Below are 20,239 nucleotides of genomic sequence, written 5' to 3' on the forward strand. Positions count from 1 at the left end.
TGATGAAAGTCATTATTTTAAACTTCTCAAAGTGTCATGATTTTCTCAATGAACATGATTTTGAATCGGAAAACGGAATGCATTTTCGGATTCTTTGGTCAATTTTCAACTAAGAGAAAGTTAAAAAAAGTTTGTAAATAATAAATAATATGTGTTTTTGAAACACAATTTAAAAAAAAAATCTCAAAATGTATAGGCAATTTCAGTTGAACAAATTTCATGTAAACTGTGAAAATTTGTGATTCGTGCTTCGAATTCAGTATAAAATGCAATATAAATCGGTAATTGTATAAACAAAACCAGTTTTAACAAATTTTAGGCAAAATTCCGACTTTTTAACAATTTTACTTGAAAATTTATAAGTATTTTGTAAAAAATCTTATAAACTTAGTTAACTAAATATAAACATTTATTTTTTTCTGAAAAAAAAAACTATATCAGCTACTTAAGTGATGGTACACTAAACGTACAAATAAAGTTTGAACATCTTAAAAGTGATTTTAAAAAGAAAAACGTTACTTTATCCACCCTTAGGTGGTTGGTGCCTTCCTCACATTTAGAGGGTAATGCTATTCAAAATAGATACAAAATGGCGGACCTTTCAGTGTTCTATCAACTTGATTCATTATTCATACCGTCAGATTGGGTATAGTCAGATCTTCATAATTCAGGGCTCTTATGTGCTTATAACTTTTGATAGGGTTGTCAGATCTGCAATCTATAAAACTCGTTGGAAAGGTCTTTTGATTACCTATCCAACGACCTGTCGCATGTTAGATCCGGACAACGTTTTCAACAATATATATGAGATCCGGCCTGAAAAAAGTTCATAAATAACACATAAGTGCGTATAACTTTTGATAGGGTTGTCAGATCTGCAATCTTTTGAACTCGTTGGAAAGGGCTTTTAATTACCTATCCAACGACAGGTCGCATGATAAATCCGGACAACGTTTTCATCGAAATAAATCAGATCCGGCCTCTAAAAGGTTCATAAATAACACTTAAATGCTTATAACTTTTGATAGGGTTGTCAGATCTTCAATGTCTTGGACGCGTTGGAAAGTTCTTTTGATTACCTATGCAACGATAGGTCGTATGAGAGATCCGGACAACGTTTTCATCGAAATATTCGAGATCCGACCTCCAAAAAGTTTATAAATAACACTTAAGTACTTATAACTTTTGATAGGGTTGTCAGATCTTAATTGTTTTTGACGCATTGGAAAGGTCTTTTAATTACCTTTCTAAAAATGTATAGCATGACACCCTTTTTACAATCTTCCGGACTTTTGTTAAAATCGTTTTTTTAGCATAACTTTTGAAGTACTTTACTAAACTTCATAATTTTCAATAGGGACTTATGGGACCCCAAGACGAATCGAATGAGACCAAAACGGTCCAATTCGGTTAAGGCAGTGCTGAGATAATCGAGTGCATATTTTTTGGTGGCCAGACCCACATCCCTACACACACACACAGACATTTGCTCAGAATTTGATTCTGAGTCGATATGTATACATGAAGGTGGGTCTAGGAGGTAAAACTAAAAAGTTCGTTTTCTGAGTGATTTTATAGCCTTTCCTCAGTAAGGTGAGGAAGGCAAAACTGGGACTATCAAAGTCACCCCGGAATTTAAACTAAGAATTTTTAACGTAACTGTTTTACTGAACACTATTGAAAAAACTTGTTTTCCAAAATAGTGCATGGACTTTGTTGGCTTAACCCAGTACATGTTTTAAAAATAATAATCTTGAGAAAAACCTTACCTGTTGGAAAATATTCCAAAAACAAATTGAAATCCTATCAAAGTCACCCCGGCTTACGGTACCATATTCACAACTCTATTGAGAACTCTTTTCTCTCAGATGAATGCAGCTTTTCTTAAATTTCTATGTGCAGCTAAACACGTGGCCCACTCAAATTTAAAAAAAACCTGCAAAAAAACACACCGTTTAAGTCGCCAATTCACAGATATCCGATGGATGAAATTGTACTATCGAACTGCGCACTGCCTGCACCGCATCTAGAATGATTTTCCTGCTCTCCACCACATTCATACAACTATGCTGCAATTTGGTGGGCTCTGGTTAGTGTCTATCGGATGGCCACGGAAACCAGGAAGGTAGGAGTTGAGGATGGGCACTCGACAATAATGGCTTCAGCAGACATGGCCAGCCAGCCAGCCAGCCATCCAGCATCAGCAGAGTCAAAACGGTAACACTTTGCATGTTGGCTTTGGGACCGACGCCACTCACAAAAACTGACGCATATGTCGGAATAAATGGATAATTCAATTTTGAATGAGCCAATATTTGATTGGTTGTGTAAGCTTATTTCAGGCACTCTGCAGAACGGTTTTGGCGAGTGCGTGAGAGTGTATGTGTGTGCCGGATTGATTGCAAAAGGTGAAAGCTAATTGGAACTAAAAAGCTTTTATTGTTGCATCAAAAGTTGTATTGAGAGCATTCTGGTTCGTGAGGACGATTCAAAATAGGTTTGAGTAACAAGTTGATGGTTCGCTTTGCTTGTAAATTGATTACAATTATTTTGATAGAAATCAACTATACATCAATAATAAGGAGCAGCTCCATTTTACCAAGAAGCATTTTTATTTTCAAACGATTTCTAAACTTTGTCAAATTGCAGATAATAAAGAATTTGATCAATTTAAAAGGTTTGGTGCGATTTGTAAAAAATAACAAATCTAGAGTTATTTAGAAAAGGACATACGGTTAAAAGACCTTATCAAAAAAAAAAAAAAAAAACTCTGGAAATAGCTCTTTAAAAATGATCGTTTTTCCTAAAGTTTCCATTTTATTTTATCAAAGTACCTAGTCGTCTACTCTGGAGCTATCCATGAATCAGCCAGTTTCATGATTTTTTATTTTTTATCTGTATTTGACTGAAACTTTCCGAAGAGTGTCTGTATGCCCAAAAGCCATTTTCCATGATTGGTTTTCCCATGTAAGTCTCCATACAAATGTAAAGGCTAATGTGGTGAGCGAGTTGAAAGAACGTGTCGCGCTCAGTTTTCTTAAACTTTAATGTGATTTTTATCCGTGTTAAAAGTTTCCCAAGTGAAAGAAATTTGATGCTAGCGAAAGATTATCGCGAATACTTTCTGCTAGTGAAGTTGGATTTTCGATTAGTGGAGAATTTGTGAAGTTATTCTTGAGGAAAAATCCTGAAAATCGAAGCTAAGTCAAAATAGTTTATTCACTTGTGTACACGTGACCTACGGGTCGAGGCACACAGCGAGATGTCGTTGGCTGTGCCATGTACTGTGTGTAGCAAAGCTATCAAGGAAGAACAAGAAAAAGTGATGTGTTTTGGATCTTGCGGCAAAATAACGCACTTGAATTGTTGTGGAGAAGTGGATAAACACGGTTTCGAGGCCATTTCAACAAACATTGGAATAAAATATTTGTGCCACGGTTGCCGCAACCCGAGCAGGGGTAAATAACACGGGAATACCAAATTTTGGTATTACTTGGGCAAATAACAGCGACCAAAATGTGCCCTTGGTTGCCCAGTAATAGATGGTAAAATACCATGAAATCATACCAAAAGCTTGTATGTGGAAGGGCACAACAATACCATACCATGTTATTCCAAAGGTAAAATAATACCACAAAATAAAATCATTTCAATACCAAGTTGAGGTCTTCTGGATTTTTGAACATTGCTTGAATACCAAAACTTGGTATTGTCATGGTTTTAATTTTAGGTATTCCCGCGCCCTTGGAAAATCATATTTTGGTATTCCTGTGGTCTTCCACAAACATGATATTGGTTTGATTTCATGGTATTTCACCATCTATTACTGGGCAACCAAGAGCACATTTTGGTCGCTGGTATTTGCACAAGTAATACCAAAATTTGCTATTTTCATACTATTGTTAGTGCAGCAGTTGCAGTTAGTGAAAAAAACGTAAATGATCTTTATGCAACAACCAAATCTACTCACCTGATGATTCCATGTTGTTTTTAGTGATATTCTTCACCACACCGAATGCATTTGTCATTGATGAACGGCTGTACTTGAAGTTCTTGAAGCTTCTGAAAAATAACAAGATTGAAAAATAAGTATTATTAAAATGAAACTGGATTGAAATTCACCAAAATTCAATAATCTGTTGATTGACTCGTTTTTCAAAGTATTTGGTTATCCCAACTTAGAAAAATTTCAACGTTTTTGAAAAAAATATTAGTGGGAATATCACAAAAAAAAATTTAAATCAGCTTTAACATTTTTGGGTTTCAAGTCATTTTAGCGCAAAATTAATTATCTCGTCAAAAATTTAAAAAAAATCCATAGTTTCAGAGAAAATTGATGAAACCATTCAATACCAAAATAATACTAAAATGTGGCATCCTGACTTAGAAATTTTTCCACAATGTCAAGTCATTTCTGTAGGGGGTATATCAAAAATGTTTAAAATCAAGTTTAAAATTTCCGGTTTTCAATGAAAGCATTCGCTTTGAGACCTCGTTTTAGCGCAAAATTAATTATTTTGTCAAAATTGGTCAAAATTTTCCCATAGTTTCAGAGGAAATTGATAAAACACCTTAATACCAAAATAATACCAAAATGTGCCATCCTGACTTGGAAAATTTTCCACAATTTCAAGTCATTTCTGTAGGGGGTATATCAAAAATGTTTAAAATCAAGTTTGAAATTTCCGGTTTTCAATGAAAGCATTCGCTTTGAGACATCATTTTAGCGCAAAATTAATTATTTTGTCAAAATTGGTCAAAATTTTCCCATAGTTTCAGAGGAAATTGATAAAACACCTTAATACCAAAATAATACCAAAATGTGCCATCCTGACTTAGAAAATTTTCCACAATTTCAAGTCATTTCTGTAGGGGGTATATCAAAAATGTTTAAAATCAAGTTTGAAATTTCCGGTTTTCAATGAAAGCATTCGCTTTGAGACATCATTTTAGCGCAAAATTAATTATTTTGTCAAAATTGGTCAAAATTTTCCCATAGTTTCAGAGGAAATTGATAAAACACCTTAATACCAAAATAATACCAAAATGTGCCATCCTGACTTAGAAAATTTTCCACAATTTCAAGTCATTTCTGTAGGGGGTATATCAAAAATGTTTAAAATCAAGTTTGAAATTTCCGGTTTTCAATGAAAGCATTCGCTTTGAGACATCATTTTAGCGCAACATTAATTATTTTGTCAAAATTGGTCAAAATTTTCCCATAGTTTCAGAGGAATTTGGTAAAACACTTTAATACCAAAATAATACCAAAATGTGGTGTTCGACCATTGACAAATTCTGCAATTTTGCAATATCAAAACAATACCTTAAATTGGTATGATACCACATTTTGCTCTTGCATAATCCTTTAGACAAATTTTTAAGGGTCCAGGAATACCAAAATTTGGTATTGATACCAGAGAAAGGTATTATTACGCAATTCCCTTGTTATTTACCCATGCTCGGGAAGACCCAAACGAGCTACAACTGTGTGCTTGAAAAATGCAATGAAATTATGAATAACATGGAAAAAATAAAAAACGATATCGATGAAAAATTGCAAAAAATGGAAGAAAACATAGCTGAAAAAAATTAAAAGTGACATGTCTAACATGTTTGCAAAAATGTGTGAAGATCAAAACAAATCAGAGGAAAAAAGGATGGAAGCTTTTCAAAATCAAATTAATCAATGGTCTGAAGAAAAAAAAGGAAAAACAGTGGATGCTGCAAGTGGTCGCATTCTGCGATCTCAAACAAAAAATGGCAAGAATGCAGATAGTGAGCAAAGTGATCAGTTAGCCGCAAAGAATAAACCGCTGTTCACAACGGTTGTGAAAACTGGAGAAAAAACCATCAATGAAACGCCAAAAAAGAAAACCGATAGTGTACTCATTGTGAAACCGAAAGCTGATCAAACCACTCGTGAAACAAAACAAGAATTGCGTAGCCAGATCGATAGAACAACCAACAATATCAGTTTAGTGCGAGAAGGAAACGGTGGATCGGTGATTTTGGGTGTTAAGCCAGCTGATCAAGTTGAGTCAGTGATTAAATCAGTGCAGGAAAAATTCGGTGAAAAGTACGAAGTGTCAGTTCCCAAACCCAAGAAACCGCGATTGAAAATCGTTGGCGTAGAAGATGAATTAAGTGAAAGTGAATTAAAGGAGAGTTTGGTCGACCAGAACGAGTTGTTAGAAGAGATGGAGCTGAAACTGATCACTAAATACCAGAGGGAAAATGCAGCTAGGTACATTTCGTACACTTATGTGTTAGAAGTGGATGCAACTTCACATGAGATCATGCTAGAAGCCGAACGAGTGGACTTAGGCTGGAAACGTTGCAGAGTGATAGAGTGTTTCGGAATAATTCGTTGCTTCAAATGTTGTAACTATGGACACAAAAGTACAGAGTGCAAAGGAAATGAGGTGTGTGCTAAGTGTACTGGACAACATAGAACAGCAGAGTGTACATCTGAGCGGGCGAAGTGCATAAACTGTGAACGGATGAACAAGTCTCGGAAGCTGAACTTAAGCATTGACCACTTTGCGTTCAGTCATGAATGTGCCATTTACAAAAGACTAGTCGCGAGAAAACGTCAGCAAATTGAACACGATCAATAGCAACCAGTTCCATCAGGGAGATATCCAGTGATTTGCCTTAATTGTGGTGGTTTGTCAGCAAATTTTGTAGAAGTGAAGTTGTTGATCGAATCTGTGAAACCAAAGCTGGCCTTAATTACCGAAACACACGTGATACGAGAAATGGAAAGTGATCAGTTCAATATTAGAGGTTACACGCAGTTAAACTGCTACTCGTCCTCGCGGCACACTGGGGGAGTGTTAATCTATGTCCATTCGAGTGTTGGTTACAGTAGCTTGATAAATAGTCAAAAGGGGAAAAACTGGCTTCTCGCTATTGAAGTTCGCAAGGGAATGAAACCCGGACGCTTTGGTGTGGTGTACCATTCACCCAGTGAAAGTGATTCAGTGTTCCTAAACATCTTAGAAGATGAGTGGCTTGAAGAGTTCTAGGATCTGTCGAAGCAAAATATTTTAGCAGGAGATTTTAACATGGATTGGTCAAATGCAACAGATTCACAAAACTTGAAGCTAGTAACTGAAGCTGTGGGACTTAAGCAACATGTGAATCAGTACACCAGAATAGCTCGCTCTAGTCAAACGATGATAGATTTAGTTTTCTCGAACTGTGATATCAATGTTTGTGTTGTCAATGATTTTAAAATATCTGACCATGAGACTCTTTGTTTGTCCTTTCCGAACGAGACCGATGCATGTGAAGAAACGGTAGTGAAGATAAAATGTTGGAAGAATTATTCACGGGGTGCTTTATTGAGCTTGCTGAGAGGAAAAATGGCAGCTGTAAGATCTGCTGAAAATATCCACGAGCAAGTAAACTGTCTGGTTCAGGTGATTCGCCAGTGCGTCGGAATGTTGGTAGTTGTAAAGTTTGTGAAAACGAGAAAATCGAACAAGTGGTATACAGTTGAGTTAATGGAAATGAAAAGAAGGCGTGATAAACGATACCAACATTACCTCGAAGGGAAGTGTGAATGGACTTCTTATAAAGTGATCCGCAATGAATACTCCTGTGCCCTCAGACGAGAGAAGAAAGTGTTCATACAGCGCTCGATAGAACAGAACAAAAACAACACCAAAGAACTTTGGAGAATTTTGAAACGATTGATAAAACCGGAACAAGCACCATCAAACTGTGTGAACTTTGATGGTACAGATATCCGAGAAGAAAGTCAAATAGCGGACAAGTTCAACTCGTACTTTGTGGATAACATTGAAGAAATAAGTAGTTCAATTGAGGATGTTGCAGAACCAAGTGCGTTGAATGGCTCATTAACAGAAGCAGAGTTGAAATGTTTCTCAACAATTACTTTGGAAAAATTGCGCTCCGTTGTGTTGTCTTTGGAAACCAAGTCAGGTTCGGACGAAATCAGTTCACGTGTGTAAAAAGATTCGTTTGATGTTGTGGGAGAGTTTCTGCTCGAAGTGATAAACACGTCCTTGGCCTCGGGTGTAATGCCGGGTTCATGGAAGGAATCAGTTATTGTGCCAATAGAAAAGGTTCCAGGAACGACCAAATCAACTGAATTTAGACCAATAAACATGCTCCCTATTTATGAAAAAACTTTGGAACTGATTGTGAAAGAACAGTTGTTGAACTATATCACGAGTAACAATTTGTTAGTGCCAGAACAATCGGGGTATAGAAGGAAGTATTCGTGTGAAACTGCGTTGAACCTCATTTTAGCTAAATGGAAAGACGAATTAGAAAAGAAATCTAAAGTTATCGCAGTGTTTCTCGACCTAAAACGTGCGTTTGAAACAATATCTCGGGAAAAGCTCATAAAAGTCCTCGCCAAGTACGGTTTGAAGGAAAAAGCACTTGAATGGTTCTCGTCGTACCTGGAAACTAGAAGCCAAAAAACGAAATTCAACTCTGTGATATCTAGTCCGCTCGAAACCAAGTTTGGTGTCCCACAAGGCAGTGTACTTGGCCCAATCCTGTTCATTCTGTACATCAATGACCTGAAAAAAGTGCTCAAATACTGTGATATAAACCTTTTTGCTGACGATACTGTGATATTTATTTCTTCCGACAATGCTTTTGCTGCTATTCAAAAACTCAACTGTGATCTGTGTAATCTGTCCAACTGGCTTAAACATAAGAAACTAAAACTAAACGTCTCGAAAACAAAGTGCATGATAATAGCCAACAAAGCAGTGAATGATCATTGGAATGATGTGAACATTTCTGGAGAAGTTGTAGAACGAGTCACGGAAATCAAATACCTTGGCGTGTTGATAGATGATAAACTGAGTTTTAAGCAGCATATTGACCACATAGTGAAGAAAATTGCGAAGAAGTTTGGTGTTTTGTGTAGATTGTCGAAGGAATCGGTTAGCGAACGACTGGACATGGCGTACCATAGGTACTTCGAGTACCGCAGGAATAAAATAGACCGACCAAGCGGTCCTTTAGCCTCTTGTCCAGCAACTCCGATACCCTGGCCTCCCCGCGGCGCTAGCCGGGATACTAGTAACCATTGGAGAGATCGGGTAACCAACCCCGGTGGGAACTCTGGTAGTATGCTGACAGGGAAGGGGGGCTCCATCCTCTTCGGAGGGTGTAGCTATGCCGTTAGACCTCGTGAGAAAGGCCCCCGTTACGGTGTCTAGAGAAAACCGGAGCTGAGTCTCGGTAGCTTCAAGGTGGCAGCCCCACCCCGAGACTAGGTATCGCAGCCCCAATCCGGCTGCATACCGAAATCAAAATCATTACGAACAATCAAGAAGGAATAAGGATCCGGAACAAACGGCATAGACCTAGGCACGAAAAGGACACCGATTGGAAACTCGGAACATGGAACTGCAGATCGCTACGTTTCGATGGGTATGAGTACGCTCTGTTGAACGAGCTCAAACCCCGCAACTTCGATGTTGTAGCACTGCAGGAGATGTGCTGGAAGGGAGCGAAGATGTGGGAGGATGATGCTTTGGAGCTCACCATGTACCAGAGCGGCGGAGCCGAAAACAAGCTGGGAACCGGCTTCATAGTGTTGGGCAAGATGCGGAGTCGTGTGATAGATTGGGAGCCGATCGACGACCGGATGTGTAGGTTGAGGATTAAAGGCCGTTTCTTCAACTATCACATCTTCAACGTACATTGCCCACACGAGGAATCATCCGATGCCGAGAAGGAAGCGTTCTACGCGAAGCTGGAGCAGAAGTTCGACAGCTGCCCGCAGAGGGACGTCAAGATCGTCATCGGAGATATGAACGCCCGCATAGGAAGGGAGGAGATGTACAAGCCGGTGATCGGGCCGAACAGCCTGCACACCGTCACCAACGACAACGGCCAGCGGTGCATCAACTTCGCAGCCTCCCGCGGTATGGTGGTACGGAGCACATTCTTCCCCCGGAAAGACATCCACAAAGTCACCTGGACATCGCCTAACCAACGAACAAAAACACAAATCGACCACGTCCTCATCGACGGCCGATTCTTCTCGGACATACGGAACATCCGCACGTACCGCGGTGCGGACATCCACTCGGACCACTACCTGGTGGGTGCAAGCATGCACTCAAAACTGTCGACGACGTACCACCGACGACGGAGCCGGCTCTCACCGCCGTTCAACACCGAGCGGCTGCAGGACACGGCTGCGGCTCAGCACTACGTGCAGCAGCTGGAAGCGAGCCTGCCAACGGAGGAGGAACTCGGCGCTGCCTCGCTCAACGATGGATGGAGCAGAATTTGCTCGGCCATCGGCAGTGCCGCTGAAGCCGCGCTAGGTAGTACGGTCCGAGTTGGAAAGCAGCGCTGGTTCGACGAGTGCCAGCGGCTACTTGACGAGAAGAAAGCAGCTTATGCGGTGAAGCTGAGAGCCGCAACTGATGAGAATGTGGCCAGATACAAACAAGCGCTGAAACAGCAGAGAACGGTCTTCAAGCTCAAGAAGCGCCAGCTGGAAGATCGCGATCGCGCCGAAATGGAGCAGCTGTTCCGGCAGAACGAGACGCGAAAGTTCTACGAGAAGGTTAACCGGTCCCGCAAAGGCTATGCGCCGCAAGCCAACACTTGTCGGGACGCCGAGGGAAACCTTCTTATGGACAAAGGCGAGGCCCAACTTGGACCGCCCGCTGCTGACCAACAGTTCCCGGCACCTGATCTGGAGACGGTGAAGAAGGAGATCAGGCAGCTGAAGAACAACAGGGCCGCCGGTAAAGATCGGTTACCCGGTGAGCTCTTCAAATATGGAGGAGAGCAGTTGGCGAGGGCGATCCACTTGGTGATTTCTATGATCTGGAGGGAGGAGAAACTACCAGAAGAAAGGATGGATGGTGTCGTGTGTCCCATCTACAAAAAGGGCGAAAAGCTGGACTGCGGCAACTACCGCGGCATCACGCTTATCAACGCGGCCTATAAAATCCTCTCCCAGATCCTCTGCCGTCTGCTGACACCGTACGCACGGCGGTTCGTGGGCCCCTATCAAGCGGGGTTTACTGGCGCTCGGGCCACCACGGACCAAATTTTCTCGCTCCGGCAGATCCTCGAGAAATGCCGTGAGTACAACGTGCCCACACATCATATCTTCATCGATTTCAAGGCAGCGTACGATACAGTCGACCGCGAACAGCTATGGCAGATCATGCACGAGAACGGATTTCCGGGCAAACTGACTCGGCTGATCAAGGCTACCTTGGATCGTGTGATGTGTCACGTGCGAGTGGCAGGGGAGCTAGCGGACCCCTTCCAATCGCACCAAGGGTTACGACAAGGTGACGGCTTATCCAATGCGCTGTTTAACATTGGACTTGAGGGAGTTGTGCGAAGAGCGGGTATAGACACGAGAGGCACGATTTGCAACAGGACAGTCCAACTTCTTGCTTATGCGGACGACATTGACATCATAGCAAGAGACCTAGAGACGGTGAAAAGGGTTTACACCGCCTTAAAGACGCAAGCAAGACGAATTGGATTGGCCATGAATACGACGAAAACAAAGTACATGAAAGGGAGGGGCTCAAAGGACGTTGACCCCCCAAGACTCACCCCTTTAGCTGTGGATGGCGATGTGCTGGAGGAGGTGAGCGAATTCGTGTACTTGGGATCGCTGGTAACGGCCGACAACGACACCAGCTTAGAGATCCGGACTCGTATCCACTCCGCGAATCGCGCCTACTTTGGATTACGGAAAACCTTGACATCTGATCGAGTGCAACGCGCCACGAAGCTGACCCTGTACAAGACACTGATTAGACCGGTTGCCCTCTATGGCCATGAGACCTGGACGCTGCGGCAAGAGGACGAACGAGCCCTTGGAGTTTTCGAACGGAAGGTGCTGCGAACGATCTACGGTGGAGTACGTACAGCTCAGAACGAGTGGCGAAGGCGCATGAACCACAAACTGCACGCGCTGCTGGGAGAACCGACCATCGTCACGCTGGCGAGAATCGGGAGGCTCAGATGGGCCGGCCATGTCGCGAGGATGGACGAAGACCATCCTGTCAGGATGCTCTTCGACCGCGCGCGACCGGATGGCGGCACAGGCCGAAGAGCAGGAGCACAGCGTGCACGATGGGGAAATCAGATCGAGGCGGACCTAAGAAAGATCTGCAACCTAGGAGACTGGCGAGCTGCAGCCCAGAACCGAGCAACATGGAACAACCTTCTTGATACAGCACGGGCACCGCGTATGGTGTTCTAAGCTGATTGGTAAGGTATGGTATGTATGTCGAAGGAATTGTCACAGTGGAGCTTAATATTTTTGTACAAAGCGTTGATTTCTCCCCATTTCGATTTTTGTCCCTCAATTGTGTATCTGGCACATGAACAACAAATGAATAGACTGCAAAAACTACAAAACAAAGTGATGAGATTGATTCTCAAGTGCAACAGAAGGACACCTAGGCGAGTTATGCTGGAAACACTGCAGTGGCTATCAGTGAGACAAAGAGTAACGTTTTTGACATTAATGTTGGTGCACAAAATTGCAAAAGGCCAAGCTCCAGAGTATTTGAATGAAAGGATAAAAAGGGGACGAGACATACATTCACATAGAACTCGGTTTGCAGATGAAATAAGAACTGCTTCGTTCTTACTTGCATCTTCACAGAACTCTTTATATTATAAGGGCATAAAATTATACAACAATTTGCCAAGTGATGTAAAAAATGAGGACAATTTTAATGTGTTTAAACGGCATTGTTTGTGTTTCGTTAAGAATAATGTTAATTTGTGAAGTTCACGTGTGTTAAATCCCTAGAGGGTTGCTGTGAAGGAGGCACGTTATGACAGTCGGCATCCGTATAACGGCACACGTCTCTTTGGGTGCACGAGAACAAACGTCTCTGGGCCGCGTATGTGAAGTGTTATGTGTATGTCAATGAACTTTTTGTTCCAGATGATGATGAGTGAATCATTGCACGTGTGTTAAATCCCTAGAGGGTTGCTGTGAAGGAGGCACGTTATGACAGTCGGCATCCGTATAACGGTACACGGCTCTTTGGGTACACGAGAACAAACGTCTCTGGGCCTCATATGACAAATTTATCAAAAGCAACGCGACTCTGGGCGCGGTAAAACCCTTGAATGGACTCATATGTGTGTGAGATGGGGCGGGGGGAAATAATCTCAATACCCAGATGGTCCCTGTTCAATGCAATGTAAAAGAAATAAAGGTTTTTTGATGGACGCGCATGGTTTAAAACAAGAGAATAAATACATAAATAATGAATCAAAAACACAGTTAAATTACAAAAATATCTAACAAGATAAATAAACTTCATGTAATCCCATGGGCGGGGGTTAGTGGAGGGCCATCATCCATATATTCGTGAATTTTCAAATATCAGTATCTTGGTTTTGAAAAGTTTGGAACTGTTTGGAACTGTTAGAACTATTCTGGAAAAAAGTTGAACTCCAAAAACTAATTACTGATTTTGTAGTTAACTTGTTATTACTAAAATATATTTTTTTAGATTTTTTACATTTGTTTATGTGTTGGGGGCAAAAAAGTATTTTTTTTAGCCACAGTGCCATATTTTTGTTTAAATCATGGTTAGTGAATGGTTTAGTCAATTAAAAAAATACAAATGACGGTTTGCGTGAAGAATTGCTCTTTGGAGTAGTTTTATTGCACCCGGCATGCCATCAAAACATTTCCATCGTAAAGATTTCAGTTATTTTGGCTTTTAAATTGACACCAAATGTTTAGATCGATAAGAGAAATTTTGTACAAAATGAATTAGGCGTACTTTTGTTGCCAATGTATTGTTCCCAAGCAGGCGCTTTGCCACGGAAGGTTAGGTGAGATTTAAACCGTAATCTTTTTTATTCAGGAATGTTACTAATTCATCATTTTGAGATTTACTTCATCAACGTGGCACAAAAGCAAATGCATATACAAATAAAACAATGAATAATATGCATAATCTCTTAAAAGAAAACAAAAACTAATTCATATTAAAGCAAACAAAATTACTAATAATAATTAAACTGGAGAAGTAAGGTTTTCCGTTCAAAAAAGTAGGTCAACCAGACCTCCTGAACACAATAATTTAATTGTGGTTTAGTTGAGCGTTTCACCAGAATGCATTACTATGATTACAAAGAGACGAGAACAGAACACTGATGAAGTCTGTCAAGATATAAAAAATATATAGCGAAATTAAAAGGAACAACTCGTCTCTTTGTATTCACAATAATTTAAACAAATCTAATTAAGCAGTACAGATTTAAGGTTTCTGGATTAAAATACGAGTCTACTTTTTTCATCCAAGTAACCCTTGAGGGGTACAACTTATTTTGTAAAACTGTTTATAAAAACTTGCTTGAGCTATTTACTATACTTGACTTCCTATTGAGCTATTTATCATTTCAGTTGAAAACACTTGTTTGAGCTGTAGTTGAACATCAAAGTGCTGATACGGCAACATTAGAGGCACGATGGAGTTAAATGCTGTTCCCCTAAATCGAAACAACTCTTCATGGGTCAAAACTCGGTGCCTAAATTTTCCACAACCGATTGCGGGACCATCGTGTTCCTTGAACCCTCTTTAACTCCAGACCAATTAATATTTCATAACCTTGCTCGGGCTGCGTGCCATAGAAACTTCTGTCAAGAGTTTGATGAAGGGGAATTGGGGAAGGTTGCATTGATTGGAAAATCATCAGCGTTCTCTCTCTCACGATGTGCAGATCGAACTCCCTCGACGTTGCATCATAGTAGACGTCGTCTTGTCGAAGCTGATGATGATGCTGCGACGCAGCATCCCGTTGTTTGTATCCTTGCCATGTCACACGCGTGATGAGAGTGTTCTTGGGGTGTTTGGATTGCGCATGTACAGAACTCAGAATTGTGGAGATATTGAAGAGAGATCCGGAACGCATGGTAGCCGAAGGCACCCAGCATCCACTAAGCCGTGGAGTTTAGAGTCATCAGGATGCTCGCCCTTTTCGCAGCAGATCCCAGTCAACGGTTGAGTGTCAAGTCGAGCGGGCGTGAAATCCTGGAGGTCGATAGGAGCTTCTCTAGTCCTCCGGACTATCTCCGGATCTGTGCTATCTTGTCGTGAGTGTGGAGATTTCCCAAGTTCTGAGAACATAACCAGACTTTTAAAGTCGTCGCCGGAGTCGGTGACGGGCATGTGCAACGGAGGTGGAGGAAAATTATCATCGTTCCGGTCACATCTCAAGTGAGCCCTTCCGTACGTGGAGTTGCACGTGTGTGAGTAAGTGTGTAGGTGGTGGGTGCTCATGATGTGCTCCGGGATTCGTGCATAAGAGGACGGAAAAAGTTCTAAACTTTAATGGATGTTTGGGAAAGTTGTTCTTCTGGTGCAGTATTTGGAGCAAACTACGGGTACAGAGTTGGACGGTGGCAGCACTCGAGACACGGCGGCATCTAGCCAGGAACAAACAAAACCAAAGCCAAGTAAACAATTGTTCTTTTGCATAATCGCGGCGTACTCCCCTCGAGGGACGAACGTCAGCACAGCACGAGAAGACACAACCCGGAAGTAGTAGTTCGAAAGACGAGGACCCCACACTGGGAAATTGGCGTGTGAAAGTTGGGCCACAGAACCTAAAAAAAAACAAGTAGAGGAAAAAGTTTGTGCGGTGCTGACCTTTTTTTGACACACTCTCGGCACAATGATTGGATGTACGTGCTGAAGAGTAGTGAAGACACATCTTTGTTGCGTTGCGTTGAGACGGAATATAAATAGATGAAAGCCGGAACGTGTCCCAAATTGGGTTGGTGCCAAATGTGAAGAGCAAATAAAGTTACCGGGAAGTTTTACATTGAATTTGTGGTGACGTAACTGGAAATAAAATCTTTGAATTGAAAACTACATAGTGTTGGGGAAGAGAGAAGATTGAAGGCAATAACTGTGTTTAAAAAACTTTAATAATGTGGATCAATGAGCGAAAAAAGTGACTATTAATGCAGAGCAGCTGAATTTCAAGTCAAGTTTTCAACTCATAGAAGGTAAGCATAAATAATTGTAATTGTATTGCAGCACCAAAAACTGTTAAAGAATAATCACAGCTAGAAACTGACTTTTTTGTGCTGCAATTTATGGGCGTAGAATGTGTCATTCGCTCTTGGAGTAATGACTGTCAATGATGGTTTTGAATGAATGACATATTATAGCTTCTACAAACTAGATTTGAATGCTACTTTGAAACAAACATAGGCGAATTTACAACTTTATTTTTCAGTTTCACAAGCACTTAACATTAGAAAAAATAAATAAAAGTAGAAATAAGGCGCAATTGAATTGAATTGAAAATGATAATAGCGTTATAATCAATTCTACTTGTTTTCGTTATATTTAAGAAACCAACACAAGTAACATTTTTAAAGCAACTAGCCGCTACCTAGTTTTATAAAGGTTTTATGGTAGCATCTTGATTGCTTAGAAGTTTTATGTTGGCTTTCACAGCAACCAATAAGCATGAGCCGATTTAAAGGTTCTTAGAAGGGTTTATGCCTCGGACATAAAACCGGCAATAAAAGCCAAATGGCTTTCAATAAGGTTTTATGAAAATTTTAAGAGGGTCTTGAAACTCCGTTGGCAATCTCATGCTTCTTTAAAACCAAAGATGTTTTAGCTGTCAATTGCCTTTTGGCATGCAAAAAGCTTACTTAACCATAAGCTCCCAAGAAAAAGTATTTAACGCGGCCAAAAAGCAATGCATAAATGATTGATTTTGGTCTTGGTAGAAAAAAAATAAGAAGCAATAAATTTGACTTGCATTTGATGAAAACACACATTTATGCTGAATTTCTGACATAACTAATAGTATAACCATCGACGTTCAAAATGTGTTGAAATTGTTTTCCAAAAAACAGCAATTTGTTTTATTCAGTTGAAGTTTGTAATTACAAGAGAATTATTTTTGATGAAGCGAAATGATTTTTTTGACTGACAACCTTTTGAGGAGGTCCTTTTGGGTTTTAACAGAGGTTTATCGGGGTTCTGGGAAAGCTGTTACGATGCTGTTGGTTTTAATGTTGGTTTCAGCTGATAGGTTTTATAGTGGTTGTGACAGCTTTCATAAAGCCTACAATGTTACTTGGAAAGGAACAAATAATGAATTGCTAAAAAGGTAGCATCAAAATCAATTTCGTTTTCTCCATAACCTATCATGTTCGATTCCTTTAAAACTCCAATGGTCTCTTCGATTTATTTTGTTCCGGGATCACCAACTAATCAATTGTCTTGAATGATCCCATATTAGAAAATTGATCATCACTCTAAAATGCTTTTATTGAATTCAATTTAAAGCCACTGAAGGAATTTTGGATCTAAATTTATATAATTGTGTGGTACAATCATTGACGTCCAAGGTAGCAATCATTGATTAATGATTATTTCCATAACATTGCAAGGAATAGGATAATCGTTACCAAAAAGAATCAGCATGTGTTGGGCACTATTCTAAACAGCTTGTAGAAGGAATTTTGTGAAAATAATGATAGCGACGCAAAATTTATATCTTTGAACGGAAAATCATGGCAAAGATGGAAGTCTTCACGTTAAGATACAAAGTTATAGGTGGCGGAAACGAAAAAAAAAGAAATTCTTTGAGTGTGAGCTTCTCGTAACACTTTCGACTTGAGGTGGATGCGCAGGGTTTTTTTTTATTTTAGTTAAATTTATTCGAAATTGGATGTTACCAGTTTATCGATTTGTAATGCAGCTACAAATTAATTGAATTTTCAGGAATAATTTCGGCAGATTACCTATTATTTTTCGCTAAAATCTCAAACACGCCAACTCACACAGCAGTTGCCCCGACCCCTTTTCGATTTCCGTGAAACTTTGTCCTAAGGGGTAACTTTTGTCCCTGATCACGAATCCGAGGTCCGTTTTTTGATATCTCGTGACGGAGGGGCGGTACGACCCCTTCAATTTTTGAGCATGCGAAAAAAAGAGGTGTTTTTCAATAATTTGCAGCCTGAAACGGTGATGAGATAGAAATTTGGTGTCAAAGGGACTTTTATGTAAAATTAGACGCGCGATTTGATGGCGTACTCAAAATTTCGAAGAAACGTATTTTTCATCGAAAAAAACACTAAAAAAGTTTTAAAAATTCTCCCATTTTCCGTTACTCGACTGTTAAAATTTTTTGGAACATGTCATTTTAAGGGAAATTGTACTTTTTGAATCTACATTGACAATGAAGGGTCATTTTTTCTTTTAGAACAAAAATATTCATTTTAAAATTTCGTGTTTTTTCTAACTTTGCAGGGTTATTTTTTAGAGTGTAACAATGTTCTACAAAGTTCTAGAGCAGACAATTACAAAAATTTTAATATAAAGACATAAGGGGTTTACTTATAAACATCACGAGTTCTTGCGATTTTACGAAAAAAAACGTTACCTTTAGGTGGTTGATGCCTTCCTCGCATTCATAAAGTGAATACACTACACAGCCTCAAAAAAGTGTATAAATAACACTTATTTTTATCAAAATATCTGAGATCCGGCCTAAAAAAAGTGTATTAAAAACACTAAAGTACTTATAACTTTTGATAGGGTTGTCAGATCTTCAATCTTTTGGGCTTGTTGGAAAGGTCTTTTGATTACCTATCCAACGATGGGTCGCATAATAGATCCGGACAACTTTTTCATCAAAATATTTAAGATCCGGCCTCAAAAGAGTGTATACATAACACTTAAGTGCTCATAACTTTTGATGGGATTGTCAGATTTTCAATCTTTTAAACGCATTGAAAAGGTCTTTCAAATACCTTTCTAACAATATATAGCATGACGGGTTTTCTTACAAAAACCTTTAACTTTTGAAGTACTTTTCTAAACTTCATAATATTAACTAGGGTCTTGTGGGACCCCAAGATGGATCGAATGAGACCAAAACGGTCCAAATCGGTTCAGCCAGTCCGGAGATAATCGTGTGCATATTTTTCGGTGCACGGACTTACAGACATACACACGCACAGACATTTGTTCAGAATTTGATTCTGAGTCGATAGGTATACGTGAAGGTGGGTCTACGAGGTCGAATAAAAAAGTTCATTTTTCGAGTGATTTTATAGCCTTTCCTCATTGAGGTGAGCAAGGCAAAAAGTTTTGAAAATGTTGGTCGTCGTTGATCATAGCCGTTTATGGTCACCCGCGACAGACACGGACGACAAAACAAAGAGAAACGCAAAAAGTAACTTTTTCAAAACTTTTTTTTTTCGTAAAATCGCGATAACTCGTGATGTTTATAAGCAAACCCCTTATGTTTATATATCATTTTTTTTTAATTGTCTGCTCTACAACTTTGTCGAACATTGTTACACTCTTAAAAATAACCCTGCAAAGTTAGAAAAAAAACACGAAATTTTAAAATAAAATTTTTTGCTCTAAATGAAAAAATTACTCTTCTGGGTCAATGTAGATTCGAAAAGTACATTAAATTTCCCATAAAATGACATGTTCCAAAAAAATTTACAGTCAAGTAAGGGACCATCCATAAACCACGTGGACACTTTTTTGGGAATCTGTTACCCCCCCCCCCTTCGTGGACAATTGTCCATACAAAAAAAATCTTTTTTGTATGGATCGTGGACAATCGCCATAACCCCCCCCCTCCCCCCTCCCTAATGTGTCCATGTGGTTTATGGATGGCCCCTAACGGAAAATGGGAGAATTTTTAAAACTTTTTTAGTGTTTTTTTCGATGAAAAATACGTATTTTTGGAATTCTGAGTACGCCATCAAATCGATCGTCTGATTTTACATAAAAGTCCCTTTGACACCAAATTTCTATCTCATCACCGTTTAAGGCTGCAAATTATTGAAAAACACCTCTGTTTTCGCATGTTCAAAAATGGAAGGGGTCGTACCGCCCCTCCGTCACGAGATATCAAAAAACGGACCTCGGATTCGTGATCAGGGACAAAAGTTACCCCTTAGGACAAAGTTTCACGCAAATCGAAGAGGGGTCAGGGCAACTCTTCCCGATGTCGTGTGAGTTGGTAGAGAATTACCCATTTATATTTTTTTAATTTTACCTCTCATGACTTTGGCTCATTGATAAACACAAAAATAATTCATATCTTTATAAAAAAGTTTTTTCCCCTGATAAGGAATCATCAAACTGTTATGAGCGTGAATTCTAATCTTAATTGTTGTTTTGTTCTAGAATTCACGCAATCTGCACGTATTTTATATTTTTGCGAA

The 20,239-nt window shown here is 39.8% G+C and overlaps 1 protein-coding gene across 1 annotated transcript in view; it reads left to right on the top strand.

Annotated features, from left to right (window-relative positions):
- Window positions 1–14,778: 14,778 nt before the first annotated feature.
- The window catches only part of LOC120424152 (uncharacterized), a 72,634-nt gene continuing 67,173 nt past the window's right edge, over window positions 14,779–20,239 (top strand). The window contains exon 1 of the mRNA XM_052707715.1: window positions 14,779–16,030. The gene's annotated coding sequence lies outside the window, so the exon portion shown is untranslated. The remainder of the gene's footprint in view (window positions 16,031–20,239) is intronic.

This window comes from Culex pipiens, chromosome 1 (assembly GCF_016801865.2).
Source record: "Culex pipiens pallens isolate TS chromosome 1, TS_CPP_V2, whole genome shotgun sequence".
NCBI classification, from domain to species: Eukaryota; Metazoa; Arthropoda; class Insecta; order Diptera; family Culicidae; genus Culex; species Culex pipiens.